The sequence below is a fragment of the Hemibagrus wyckioides genome, linkage group LG23 (assembly GCF_019097595.1).
Source record: "Hemibagrus wyckioides isolate EC202008001 linkage group LG23, SWU_Hwy_1.0, whole genome shotgun sequence".
Classification (NCBI taxonomy): Eukaryota; Metazoa; Chordata; class Actinopteri; order Siluriformes; family Bagridae; genus Hemibagrus; species Hemibagrus wyckioides.
Window position 1 is genome coordinate 16,579,144 of NC_080732.1, and position 14,524 is coordinate 16,593,667.

The window sequence follows — 14,524 nt, forward strand, 5'->3', positions numbered from 1 at the left end:
TTAGTGTTTTAGCTATTTTATGTCATATGTTTTAGGCTGCGGTCGATAATGTGGTCAGAATTTTAGCTAGCTAGGATTTTATGTATAATCTTGTGCCTAAAATTCCTCCATCTTGGGTCTTCTACATCAAAATGATGGAATCTGTGCTACTGGTCAACAATGCAAAAGACACCGTTTCGACTGGGTCATTTATTCAAGCTCTCTTCTCGTTTTTTATATATAAAGCGGACGATAATAAAAGCGATGATACGTTCGAGTCTTGGTGCAGGAGCCTGATGAGATGAAGTCACTTACAACACAGCTGTTAAACAGCTCAGAGTGGGGAAGCGTTCACACTCAGTGTCTCTGCTAAAACTTCAGCCACTGAAACTGCAACATGACTGCAACATAAGCTGGCAGGCAGACAGACAGACAGACAGACAGGAACAAGCAAAGACAGACAAATAGACTGATGGATCATCTCGAGTAAATAAACCGACAAAAAGGCGACAACAGAGAGAGCAACAGACCGAGAGCCAAACAGTCAGACAGAGAGATGGACAGACAGACAGACAAACTGATGAAGATAAACAGGAAAATGGACAGACATGTGAAGAGACAGACATACTTATTAACGACTGGTGAGGGAACAGACAAAACAGACCGAGAGATGGACAGAGCAAAGGAGGACAAACAGACAGGCAAGACATATGGATAAGGCAAGATAGATAGATAGATAGATAGATAGATAGATAGATAGATAGATAGATAGATAGATAGATAGACAGACAGACAGACAGACAGACAGACAGATAGATAGATAGATAGACAGATAGATAGATAGATAGATAAAAAAAAAAGAATAGATAGATGAACAGACAGACTAGACAAATAATAGACAGACAGACAGACAGACAGATTGTCAGACAGACAAACACACAGATAGATAGATAGATAGATAGATAGATAGATAGATAGATAGATAGATAGATAGATAGATAGATAGATAGATAGATAGACAGACAGACAGGCAGTTAGACAGACAGACAGACAGGACAGAACTTTTCCTCATCCTGAATACTGAACGCCTCTGTAAACACACTCGGCGATGGTCTTATGATAATGTACGTTTGTTTGTTTTCCTGCTCGAACACGCCTCGCACCACACACCGCCTCATTAACACATCTTTTACAAGGTTAAAATACATGTGTCAGAGCTGCAGCTCGCACCACGGCGTAGATTAAAGGAGCAGAGCGGAAAACACTGGACAGGTGGCCCTGAAAAATCAGCGCTGCTTTCTGTCTGTGGTGTTGGCTGAAAAAGATGAACTACGGTAACAGAATGAGAAGAGAAGGAGGGGGTGTGAAGGCTGTCAGAGAGAAACGAGGGGAACGTAATTAGCAGCGCATGCAAACGCAGATCCTGCTCATGTTGCCAGATTGGTTAGTGTCACCTCAGAATGGGGGAACACTTCATCATATTTAAGGCTGACAAAATACCATGGGACTGGTTTTTAACTCTATTTCTCGTCACATCGTACGAGACGATCCTGATAATCTGAATGCGAGTGTGACACTTTCATCAAGCTGTGTGATCTGAGACAAAATGGAGTTGCATGAACATAAGCAAACCCTCGGTTGTATGGTGTAAGGTTTAGGTATACTAGTACGATGTTGTGTGAGGTGGAGAAGTGGAGCTTGAAGTCGTTCACGCCTGGGTGAAAGAGGACAAAAGTGAGGAAGAACTGACATGTTTTTCTGCCTCGTAGCTTTGCTCTTAGCTCACAGTACAAGGGGTCAGGCAGGTATGTCAGGACTTTAATATTTTTTGATCATTAACTCAAACTTAAACGTAACTGACTCAATTTACGCCTCATACTGTGTCGTGGACGATCATCCTAGCAGATCACACTTTATGCAAATTTCTGATCAATTATGCATTTTAATAACACAAAACTCAAAAAACCAAAGACGTCGTTCACAACGTACGATTTTCATCCAGCAAAATCAGGCTGAAGAATAATACACAGCCCAGCTATAGGGGTTTTTTTTTTGGGTGCAATTTTGATTCACATTTATCACTTCATCCCAGAGTTAAAGTTTAGGCTGGATTTTAGTGTAAAGGGACATAAACTCACAATCTGGCAACTCTGCAATGCTGATATACGGCTGTACCCCGCATCATAAGCGACTGGTGGTGCGATCAGTCCACGCCAAATAACACCAACAACCGAGAAACAACAGCCACGGGTTGCCAGACTGTTGGAAATCATACTCTGGTGATTTTAATTGCATTCTGGTTGAAGAAAAAAAAAAAAGCTCTCAAGGTGATACAAATGATTTATATACAAACAACAGACTCGGGTGTTCTTAAGACAACTGATTAGGGGATTTAAACAGAGATTTGTTCTGGCAACCCTGCATGGTCGAGATTGCATTCGAAAAAACAGCACGAAATGACCAAAGTGGTCAGCATTAACACAAAGGGAGTGAGGTTGCCAGATTGTGCGCAGGGGTTTTTTGCAGTCCAGTGGTTGTTCTAAATCCGTCGTGAACGACTCCCAAACATGCCATAACCCTGTAATATGATTATGCTGCTATTGAAAATACCTGAAGGTGGGTGTGGCCATAGGTTGCCTCCTCTCTTAGGACGCAATCACTGTTTATGCCAATCAATCACTGTTTATACCGCATGGCCTTTCGGGAGTTATTCACTTTAAGTTGCATGCACAAATGTATTTATTAATGCCTTCTTCTTTTTTTAGTTGAGAAAACTCGCCGAGGTAACTAAATCTGAATCGGTCGGTTTGTTGTTTTTAACCCTCTGCAATATTCTCTATTCAAGGAAAAGTAGCATAGTAAAGAAGGAATCCGTCGCAATCTGGCAACACCCCAGGAAAGCCAGGCTCGTCCCGACCCACACACATGTCCTCGTTGAGAGAAAAACACTTTCGCGAGACATTTATCCACTTTTCACGCGCGTCGCGAGCGCACCGGGTGGCGCGCGGCCACGTTACCTGTCGAGCCGCCGTCGACGTTCAATCCGAAGCGCTTTTGTTTGACGGTAAATCGCTGTCCTCGATCGGCCGTCCGCTCGCCCTCGTTTCCTCGCTGTTTAACTGAAGCCTGTAAAAAAAAGCGATAACAGAAAGCGAAGCAGGCAGACCGCCTCCACGCGCGCTCCCGACACAAGAGCGCGCGGCGCGTTCACGTGCAGCTGATGCTGTGTTGGTTTTGTCTGCGCGCGCGCGCGCGTGTGTGTTGGGAAGGAATCATTCGAGTTGCTATATTTGGATCTTTTGATTCATTGTGATCGTCACTGAGTCATTTCAGCTCAAAAAGATTCGTTCATTGCTGTGCTTTGATTTTGGTCACTACAGCTGACCCAGGGGTCACACTAGCAAGCTGTAATAGAAGCATACCATATACTTTATTTTCACCACACATATGTACACACACACACACACACACTGTTCACATACTCGCTATCTTATGTGCATCTGGAGCAAATCAGATCCAAAACATCTGGCCATGTGGTTTCCAAGTCACACTGTAATGTTTAGCGATTTTCACGCACAGAGATGTTTCTCTAAAAACTTGTGGCTGTGGTCAGGATGGTTGTCATGATCTCTGCATCTCAAATCGGAAAACTCCAAAACAGTACTCAAAACAAAACAGAGGTTTTAAAATTCACTCTAATTGGAAATCCATTCATCGATAACTGTCTGGAAGAGTCCATAAGGATGCGATTTGAGACACAACGTTTATTTGTTAAGTCAGTCGCGGACACGTGGTGCTACAAATGCTTCTATCTTCAAATTAAAACCCAATTTCTGCTCTCTGAGATGACCTAAAGTGCTTGGACGTTACTTCCACCACTAAGATTCTGTATATGGTTATCTGAACAGAGGTAAAAACTCGCCGGTGTTTATAATAATTTGTAATCACACTCTCCGGTGTCACCCAAATGAGGATGAGGTTCCCTTTTGAGTCTGGTTCCTCTCAAGGTTTCTTCCTCTTCTAAGGGAGATTTTCCTTGCCAAAGTCGCTTCAGACGTGCTCATTAGGGATAAAAACAAATAAATTCAAATGTAAGTGTAATATTAGTCTTGAACTGTAAAGCTGTTTTGAGACAATGTCATTGTAGTGAACCAAAGTAAACTTGGAGCGGGGAACCGAAGTAAAGTCGGACCACATGCTCTGCAGGATCGATCCGAGGACCGACAATTTGTCATTTGTGAAATCCACAAACGCCCGTTTAAAAAAAAAGTTCGGACTGGATTTTAGTGTAAAAGGGCCATAAACTCACAATCTGGCAACTGTGCATGGTTGATATACAGCTGTACCCTGCACCCTGAGCGACTGGTGGTGCGATCAGTTCACGCCAAATAACACCAACAACCACCACGGGTTGCCAGATTGTTGGAAATAATATTCTGGTGATTTTAATTGCATTCCGGTTGAATAAAAAGCTCTCAAGCAGATACATATGGTTTATATACAGATAACAGACTCGGGTGTTTTTAAGGGAACTAATTAAGAGTTTAAACAGAGATTTCATCGTAGTGAAGTAATCTAAACTCGGAGTCGGACCACATGCTTTGCAGGATTGATCCGAGGACAGGACTGATCCGCAAACACTCATGCCTTCGATGTTGCCTCAATCCGTTCTAGAGCATTTTTGATGCCAATGTCATCATTTACGGCACAGAAGGAACCTTTTTGACCTCATCATTTTTGGCAGACGTTATCAGTTTTCGACCCTGATGGAAGCGCATCCATTTCACTCCAGATGGAACCTCCACACAAAACATTTCCATTTTTGGCACGGATAGAAAATTGCCAATTTTGGCATGGATGGAACGTGATGGAAAACCTGATCCCAGATCTACTCCAAGTAGATTGGCTCCTGGAATAATGTGTCAAATAAAAAAAAATAAAAAAGGTGAAAGACAGTCCTCCCAGTGTTGCTCTTTTCCAGGACTCGGTGATGTTGTTTCTATATTTATCCGTTCAGTCTGACACACATTTTCAGCACTGATGTCAGTGTTGGTGTTGAGTCAGCGATCCACAGAGTCATCAGACACCGTCAACACACACTCCGTAGGGGGGTGAAATAGGGTAAAACGGAAGAGAACGAAGGGAGGTGGATGACAGAAAAGAAACATACTGCAAGACTTTTTTGTGTTTGGTAGCAACCTGTAGAATGCTTTTCCCCCCTGAAGCACTAAAGACTCCTGACCCTTGTTTTCTCCACCAAAAAAAGGGTCTTTGTTTCATTTAAGATGCCCTTCGAGCAAAAAACCCAGCCAGATATAAAACCCCAGCATATAAAACTCAGTGTCTCTGAGCTCTCTTAGGGCGATTTGAACTTTCTTGAGAAGGTTCTAGAGCCTGAGGACACGGGAACACCCTATTCCTTATACTGGCTCTAACCAGGAGAGTGAATTATTACACGCTTTAAATCATCTTGGCGTTAATGAACAGGCAGGAAAGAAAGCAGAAGATTAAAGGTATAGTTCAGGTTGAAAATGAAAATGAAACACACACTGTTGAATTCTCGATTATGATTGGTCAGCAGTTTCAGCTGCAAAGCAAACTACAGGCTTATATTAGTGAGCTTGTTCTGGTACGTCACTGTTTACTGTTTATGTAAGTACGGCTAATTCACAGCTACGTCCATGAAGGACGGGGAATTTAATCGAACTTTAATGATAATGCTAATAATTTCAAAACGTGTCGATTTCTGTAAGAAGACATTTAACATTTTTAGGGGAGGAGTCTCCAGTGTCTGTCCTTTTCTGTAAAACGACATAGCTGTATTTCTCGCCTTTTTAACGTCACAATAAAGCGAGGAAACAATTATTTATAGCTGATAGCGAGACCTAACTTGTTTTCGTGGACATTCCTCAACGTTAAACATAGAAGAAACTCTATAAAAACTTTAGAAGATATTCTTTTATTGGAAATTATTTCACTAAATATTTTTATAATATAAATTTTAAAAAAAATATAAAAAAAATAAACTTTTATTTATTTAAACAAGTATAGAAAAGTTCATTAAGTAAAGCTAATTAAGTAAAGAATAAATCAACAAGACGATTTAATAAAAAATAAAAAATAATAATAAAGAAGCACATCCCAAAGTTTTTTATTCCTTTTATACTACAGCAATTTTCCAATGCTAATTTTTTTGTACTTTTTTTATAATCAAAGACCACATCGTACATGAGATCTAATTATTTATTAGTTACGTTTTATTTGAATGTTGTAGAACTGTAGATATTCTAGAGATGCAGCATGTGACTAGGCACAGAGTTCTGGGTTCTGCTCTGTTTTGTGTGTGTGTGTGTGTCTTGTGGTGTCAGTCAGAGACAGCCTGTGTGTTTACACTGCAGCCGTGTCAGTGTGTGATTGTGTGTTCTGTCAGTCAGCACACTGTCAGTGCTGTCAGCATGTGTACATGAGGAGGATCAGGGGTCTTGTTCATGCTGCTCACTGTTTATCTGACAGAACAACACACACACACACACACACACACACACTGAAACCAACCACATTTCCCATATGTCTAAAACGTGGAGATCTGACAAGTCCTTTATATCAAATATGATTTTCTAAGTGAAAACTGTTTCAAAAGAGTCAACCCACGATACCAACATTACCTTCAGCATGCGTTCAAAAGTTAGGTGATTTTTTGGGCGTTTTTTTGTTGACAGATTGGTGGCGTGGGTGGTCTGTTCTATTTTTAGCCCAAGCTTGGTGGCACGACTTCCTGTGAGGACCCTTGACATGGAATGCTTGGCTTGGGTCAGTTCTTTGTAAGCAGCCATACAGTTTACATACGCTTCGTATTGGTCATATTTTTGGACGGCTGGAACGGATTATCTGCATTTACGTTATTTCTTATGGGACAATTCGTTTCGCAATACAAACTCTCAGCTTAAGAACTCGCCTCCAGAGCTAATTACATTTGTATGTTGAGGTCCCACTGTATAGCATAACTGAATAACTTAGCACTTGAAGTATTTTGGTTTAAAGCGGTTCATTATCCTCAAAACACGAACAATTATAGAGCACGTGAAGCCATTTCCTTAATCATGTCTACAGGCTAGTACAATCTGCTAAATAGTTGACTAGCTGTGCAAGCTACGGTGTAATTAAAGCTCGTCTTTAACTTTGTGTATTTAAAAAAGTGCTCATGGCTTCATTTCTACAATATACTGTATGTCAACAATGTGAATTAGCATACTTGATGCTACATTCTTATCGATGTGCACACGCTAGTTCCTCTGAGCGAAGTATAGAATGCTAACTAGGTGAGTAAACAGCATGCAAAGAGCCGTTTCCAGGCTTGGTGATTTTCCAGGTTAGATTTAATTATATATACTATTTAATTATATATTGTATAACTGACTTTGTTTTGTTTAGCTAGCTTGCTAGTCAAAACCTCATCTAATTCTAGATAATAAACAAAACGTAACGGGTGCAAGAAGCATCTTTTAACTTCTTTGTAGAACTGGACATACCGAGTTAACTAGCGAACTGTCTTCCTGGCCTATCAGGAATTCAGAAGAATTTAGAAACTTGTGCAAAATCAATAGCGCAACCTTAGTGCTAATGTCAGTAGCATAAACATGATAGCATAGCCATTTCGGTCACTTCACTGTACGTCTAAGGCGCTTATTCGATCACAGTGATGCCTTGGATGGCCTGAAAACTGCTGCAGATAAGACTGCTGTTTATGGACCTGGATTTTTTTTTCTACAAACGTTTGCAGACTCTGCAAATTAGCATGGACGGTTTGTTTATTTAGGCCCAGTTCCAAGTGCTTTAAATTGATAGGGGTCGTGACTGAGTAAAACACCCTGGCCTTAGCTTTTATGGCTCATATTAGAAAAGGAAACTCTTATCAGCTGTAATTACGTGTTTACACAGGCAATGAGGACCTTCAGAAGAGATTAGCTAGTGATAGCATGTTAAGTCTCGGGAGGCAGCCTGTAGTCCATAGCTTATCACTGAATTACTTCACTTCACGTTTCGGCTTAAATGGAAGTGTGTTTGGAATGTAGCGCTAGGAACCTTCACTGGATATGTCATTTTGGTGTCTGCATTTTTGCTGAATTTGTTGATATTGTAGGTTTATATTTGTAGGTTAATATTGAGATTATTAATAACAAATGAGATCATTTTCAATTAGTAATATATATATATATATATATATATATACTATTACTATTCCTATATATATATGATTAAGCTTATGAATAAAAATATGACTTAAAATGTAAAACTTAAAATTAAAACTTTAAATTAGAAAACTTTTAAATGTTTTACACTTAAATGTTTATATTCTGAAGCTTTTCCGAAATGTAATGGACCTATAAATATGTTTAAAGAATAAAGTAAAAAATAAATTGAATTGAATTAAATTAAATGCATAAATAAACACAAAGAAATAAAAAAAAACGTTTCTTTCGAAACAACCCCACGGCCCCCCTGTAATAATGCCTCAGACCACTAGGAGGTCATGGACCCTGGTTGAGAAATGAGAAGATATTGGAAGTGGATATAAGCAAGATTGAACTGATTGGTCTTGCATTGCAACATACACACAGCAGATGGTAGCAGTGTTCTTGTTAACCGATTTTCCTTCTTCTAACATCAACCCAAATAACTTTTTTCAGCACTATTACGCAGATTTTCCTCAGATTGACAGACAGTAAGAGAGAGATTTTCCCAATCACTGTAACGAAGTCTGGCTTAAGTCATTTCCATTACTAACGCCAGGGACAATTCCTCTAGTAACCTTTGCACAGAAATTGACTGTAATATGCTGTAACATAAGGTCTGTATGAGGAAATTGGCTCTTGTTGTTGAAGATGTAGAGAATTATGGGTAAGGTGCTAAGATTTGTGTTTGGAGGAATTAATTTGTTGGTTGCGGCACAGCAGCAGAAACAACACAACGACGTCGGTCACGGTTCAGAGACGCCATGATGGAGGTCTTACAGAGAGCAAAGATTTCTGCGTCTGGTAGAAGCACATTCTCTCTCTCTCTCTCTGTGTTTTTTTCTTTTCTCCCTCTGAGGAAAACATCCGAGCAGATGAAACCCATCATCAGATATGTGCCAGTGTGAAAAATGGATTCAACAACAACAAGAACAACAACAACAACACACAAAAAAGCACATTTCCTTCAAAGGCAGCAGGCATTTCTTTTAGTACTGAAGTACTGAACACATCCAGGAGCTCTGCAGCAAAATAAGTTGTTAGTGGTTTGTAGGATTGTACAAAAGTTTTGGCACCCCCTTTCACCGTCAGTTCCTTTTTTACAACGGAGTGCTACGTTTAGCTTGCTGCTCCAGCCATTTCTATGATAATAGCCAGGAGTATTCATAATCATTTTATATTCCTACAGTAATACCCAAGGACATTTTGCAATAAAGATGTAACAGCAGGAGGCCAAAGACAAGCACAGTGTGGTGGTTAGATCACTTGGACACCAGCGATAAATCAGTTTAAATGAAACAGGAAGGGCTCAAACCCAAAAATAACTAGATACATGAGGTTAGGAAAGAAAGAAAATTGGAAATGTTTATACACCTAGAAAACACACACACATGCTGAACAGAATGGTGTACACTAGATGCAAATCTTTTGGAGAAACACTAACAGACATAAAAAAATATATATATACTGGCTAACATGATTTTACCTGACAAGATTAAAAAGACAGAAATCTTCAGTACTTATCTGGCTAATATATATAACCTGACAGGATTTCTGAGGAGATTAGCTAAATAGGAGCTAGACAGAATAACCTCATGACTGTAAAGTTGATTTCTGAGTAGATTTTTGTCCCCTTGATATTCATAAATGCTCATAATTTTCAACCTTATGGTTACCTAGCTCACTATATAACAGTTTTCCTGACAGGATTTCTGTAATTCAGGAAATGTTCCAAGCTGTCATGACTTATCTGGCTAACCTGACAGGATTTCTGTGGGGAATTATAAGTAATGTTGAGAAAGACTCACAACTCTTACTGGTGTTGCAAGTTAAGTGGCTAAATAGGGGCTAATCTGACAGAAAAACTGAGGAAGTTGATTTCATTTTGAACCTGACAGGATTTCTGAGGGCATTTTTTAGACAGAATTCATATAGCTAGATTACTGGCTACAAATCTTACACAGAATTTCAGAAATTACAGCAAACGTGATTTATCTGGCTAACCTATGCTAACATGACAGGATTTCAGAAAGGGTCAAATATCTAAATGTTCCTTAATATCATTGGCTAGCTAGCTGGCTAAATGGAGTTAATCTGACAGGATATCAGAAAGGCTGTTTACTTATGCCTAGCGTACGCTAACCTGACAGGATTTCTGAGGGGATTTTAACCAGCTGGCGAAATATAAGCTAACCTGACAGGATTTTGACAAAATAACTCTGACTTCTGCACAAATATTTGATCTATAGTTCACTGTTTTTTATACGAAAACCCTTTTTATTCCAACTTGTGCGACTTCTTTTGAATTTGCAATCATGTACAGTTTGTCCCACTCAGAGTCCCTGTTTATTAACATGCATTCAGGCTGTCTGGGTAGAAGAGTGTTTTTCTGAGAGATAAAGTGGCTGATAACTGAAGTGATGGTGCACTCTGCTCAGTCTAAACAGCCCAGTGAGCACAGCGCGGTTCAAACACACACTTATCTGGCTCAGACGCTGCCTCGGTGCTGTAAATAATTAAGACACAAGCTCTGGATGGGGTTCTGGATTTCTGTATCTGGTTACAACATCAAATCCTCAAAGAGGACAGCATTAAATGGTGTGTAACACTGCAGTGGCAGGGCAAGGGTTCAATTATTCAATATGGAAACTGCTTGAATGTTGTTAAGTTCGTATTCGCTTCAGTAGTTGATCAAAACATCGAAGAAGTTGTGCTTTTGCTCATTTAGAAAGTAGGCCATACTGTTTTAAAAGTCTTCTAGCATATTTTAAGGGCTGGGAAACGCCTACGATATCTAGCATAACTTGCCATACTGTTTTAAAAGTCTTCTAGCATATTTTAAGGGCTGGGAAACGCCTACGATATCTAGCATGAGTCGTGGAAATTGTGTATATTCAGACAAGTTATAGCAGCTATAAGCAGTTCTCTCTCACTCGACGTTAAAAGGAACGTAACAACAAACAAACAAACTCAACAAAAACACAGTTCGTCATGTTACCGAGAAACGACGAAGTCCTTTACCATGAATAGGTTCAGGAGTTTCAGCATTTCCTCTGACCTCTGATGTATTACATGGAATTATACAGTATGTTAATATAGAAACGATAATGTGTTAGGACAAGTGCATTAATTTAACCCTGTCATTAATATACAAACTGTCGTTATAGAAGTTTAATCAATAGCTTCTGACCAATCAGAATCTAGAATTCAACAGTGTTATGTTGCATAGGACCAGTCAGGAAACCAACTGAATCCATATGCAGAGTTTAAGGATAAAATACAAAAAAAAAATACAATAAGTGTAGTCAAAAACAGAAAGACAATCAGTGAGGCAAACGATACCAAAAAACACAATCTAAAAGCGAGAAGTCATACACGTTAACAGTGGCAGAAAATAACAATGAGCGGCTCGGTAAAGTAGACGGACTAGCAATACTTCGCAAAATGGCAACAGTGAGAACTGGTTAAATGTCCATGATACAGGTATACAAATAACCTAGAAGTGGTCAAAACTCCAAGGATGGCTCCCTCTGGTGGGCTGGAGGAGGAACGATTGTTGGATTTATTACATTATATATCTATAATATCTTTTGCTCCTGAAGATTTTCCCACATGTAATAATAGCATTTATTGTACCGACTCCCAATTTCACTATTTCTTAATCACAGCCAGAAAAACATGTAATTAATTTTATGTTTCTGAAACTTCTAACCACACACACACACACACACACTCATTAATATGCTGGAGGAAATCAAAATTGGGGAAAATTTCATGGACCTGGCAACCTGCACCTGTTTATGCCTCTTATCTTCAGTGTTCCTATGATCTAGATTGATTGCTTTGGCCACAGATATGCTGATGAAGCTCATTTGAATGTAAATAGGTAGTAATTGGTAGATTTCAGTCCTGCATTTTTGATACACACTTTTTTTTTTTTTAATGTCAAAATGTCATTTCTGTTGAGAGGCAACTTTTTAATGGCTTCAGCTGCTCCTGATAATTAGTGTTTTTACGCTTGTGCCAATGAGCTGGCTTTTAGCGGGTCAAAACATTACGACTAAAGACAAGTTTTCCAAAGTGAATGTGCGCTCACTGTTTAATATTCAGCTGTGTTTAAATAAAGAGGTCTTTAGTTATCAGGTGTTAAATATTACATTACTGTCAGTTAACGTGGTCTATTGTCAAGTGCCACTATTATCATTTATTTCCATAATAGATGCATGGTTTATTATGTAAAATAGCAATAATGACGGCTTTTAAGCAGATTAACTTCACTTCATTGCAGATTTTATTAAGAGGTCATCGTGTACACTGAGTGTCTGAATAAATATTCATATTCAGTGACTATTTTTTCATTTTTAGATGCCACACTGTCGCTAGTGGGAATTCACAGTGAGGAAAAAAAAACACTGATAGCAAAACACAGTTAAATGCAGATTCAGTACATAAAAAAATAGCAAAAAACACACACACACACACACATACATATAAATTACCTAAACAATTACTCTCAATGAATGACATTAAACCTGGAACAAATGTGAATGCTGCAATTTTTTAAACACAATTTTTCTATATATTTAAAAGTCTCCAATAATTCAATGATTTAATATCTCCAATAACGTCAATCATTTTGTAGTTGACTATAGCGCTATATCCATTATAGTCTTAATATGAATGGAAAAAAGTAAAACAATAATCGTCTCCAGAATTAAAAGTTAAACAACAGTCAAGTCCAGAAGTATTGGCACCCTTATAAAAAGTAAAACTAAACTCAACGCCTGTATAAAGAATAAGAAACTACGATAAACTCCAGAATTATTGATACACTTAAAAAATAAACTAAAATAAAATATTGTATGAAAACCTGGGATAAAACTGATTTGTAATTTAAAAAAAAAAAGTCCAGAATTATTGGCACCCTTGTAAAAGGTAACATTAAACCCTTGAAATAAGAGTAAAACTACAGTAAATTCCAGAATTATTGGCAATTTAATTCCAAATTTCTGCTCTTTTTTGTTTTTCAAACGTGAGTTTGTGATGGTTTAGGTATTCATGACGCTAAACTGGAGGCTAAGAAGTATAATTTCATGTAACGTTTAATGTGTCTTGGCTGTTTGACTACAATTGAATATGTTCATTTTAATGTTTTACCCAAACATAATCCATTTTCATTAATGCGAAAAAGCTTTGTGATTCTCAATAAAAGCTTTACTACGCATAGAGCAAGCTTTAATAAGAGGACTGTCTGTACAAGTAGAAGTACACACGATTACACGGAATACAAACGAGCCTTGACGTTCGGCTGTTTGCTTTGCTTTGTCCCGTAACGGATGTGCGGTGGATGAACATAAGTGCAGTCTCTTCATTAGGGATCATCCAATATTTATGGTCATAACACAGAGCGGGAGGTCAGCTTGCTGACACACACGGTAAAGAAACAAATCCATAACCATGCAAATGAGCCAGCCTTTGGGTCAACAGGAGAAAACACTACAGACTTGGAACTTTATCAGACTAAAGAACTAAGTGGCTGAGAATTGCAGCACTAAAACACACAAGGCATGACAAAGCACGTAGATAAAGACATAAAATGGGTTACATTAAAAAATAAAAACCCAGTCATATGGTGATATTTATTCGTAATTTACTGTCTGTAAACTGCATAAATAGCACATACAACAGCAACAAGGGCCAGCTCTTTGGTTCGTCTCTGGGAGATAAATGGATTCTGCATCTGTGCATCTTCATATTTTGCCAAAAGCAACAACAAAGTTTCACTGGGACTTTTTTCCTTTTGAAGAATGACACTCTATTGGCACTGATTTTACAAATTTATGTGCGGGGATGCCAATCATTTTGACATGAACAAACGCTGGACCCTAGAGCTGTGAGTCACTAACACTACCTGCCAGGGAAATCCTGTTATTTTTGGTGCATGAAAAGTTTTTAGGAACAGTGAAGTTCTTAGGAACAGAAACGCAGGCAGTGTCTCTGGTTGTTTTAGTGAAAATTTTAAACAACTGAATCTAAATTTGTTGATTATATATATAATGTTTTATAGTATTTATAATAGTATTTGCCCATTCAAGGGTGCCAATACTTATGGAAGTGACCTAAGGGTGCCTAAATTGTGTTTCTATTATTTTGCTGGCAGCGAGACCTTAAGTTACTGAGAGAAAGAACAGTGCAAGACGACAAAATGTGCATTATTATTATTATTATTATTATAGCAAAAGACTTAAACTAAACATGCTTATATATAATGTATATATTATTATTATTATTATTATTATTATAGCAAAAGACTT

General features: G+C 38.4%; 1 protein-coding gene across 1 annotated transcript in view; it reads right to left on the minus strand.

The window, feature by feature from the left end:
- Window positions 1-3,155, minus strand: part of ube2e2 (ubiquitin-conjugating enzyme E2E 2) — a 29,057-nt gene extending 25,902 nt beyond the window's left edge. Inside the window, exon 1 of the mRNA XM_058376797.1 lies at window positions 2,997-3,155. The gene's annotated coding sequence lies outside the window, so the exon portion shown is untranslated. The remainder of the gene's footprint in view (window positions 1-2,996) is intronic.
- Window positions 3,156-14,524: the final 11,369 nt, after the last annotated feature.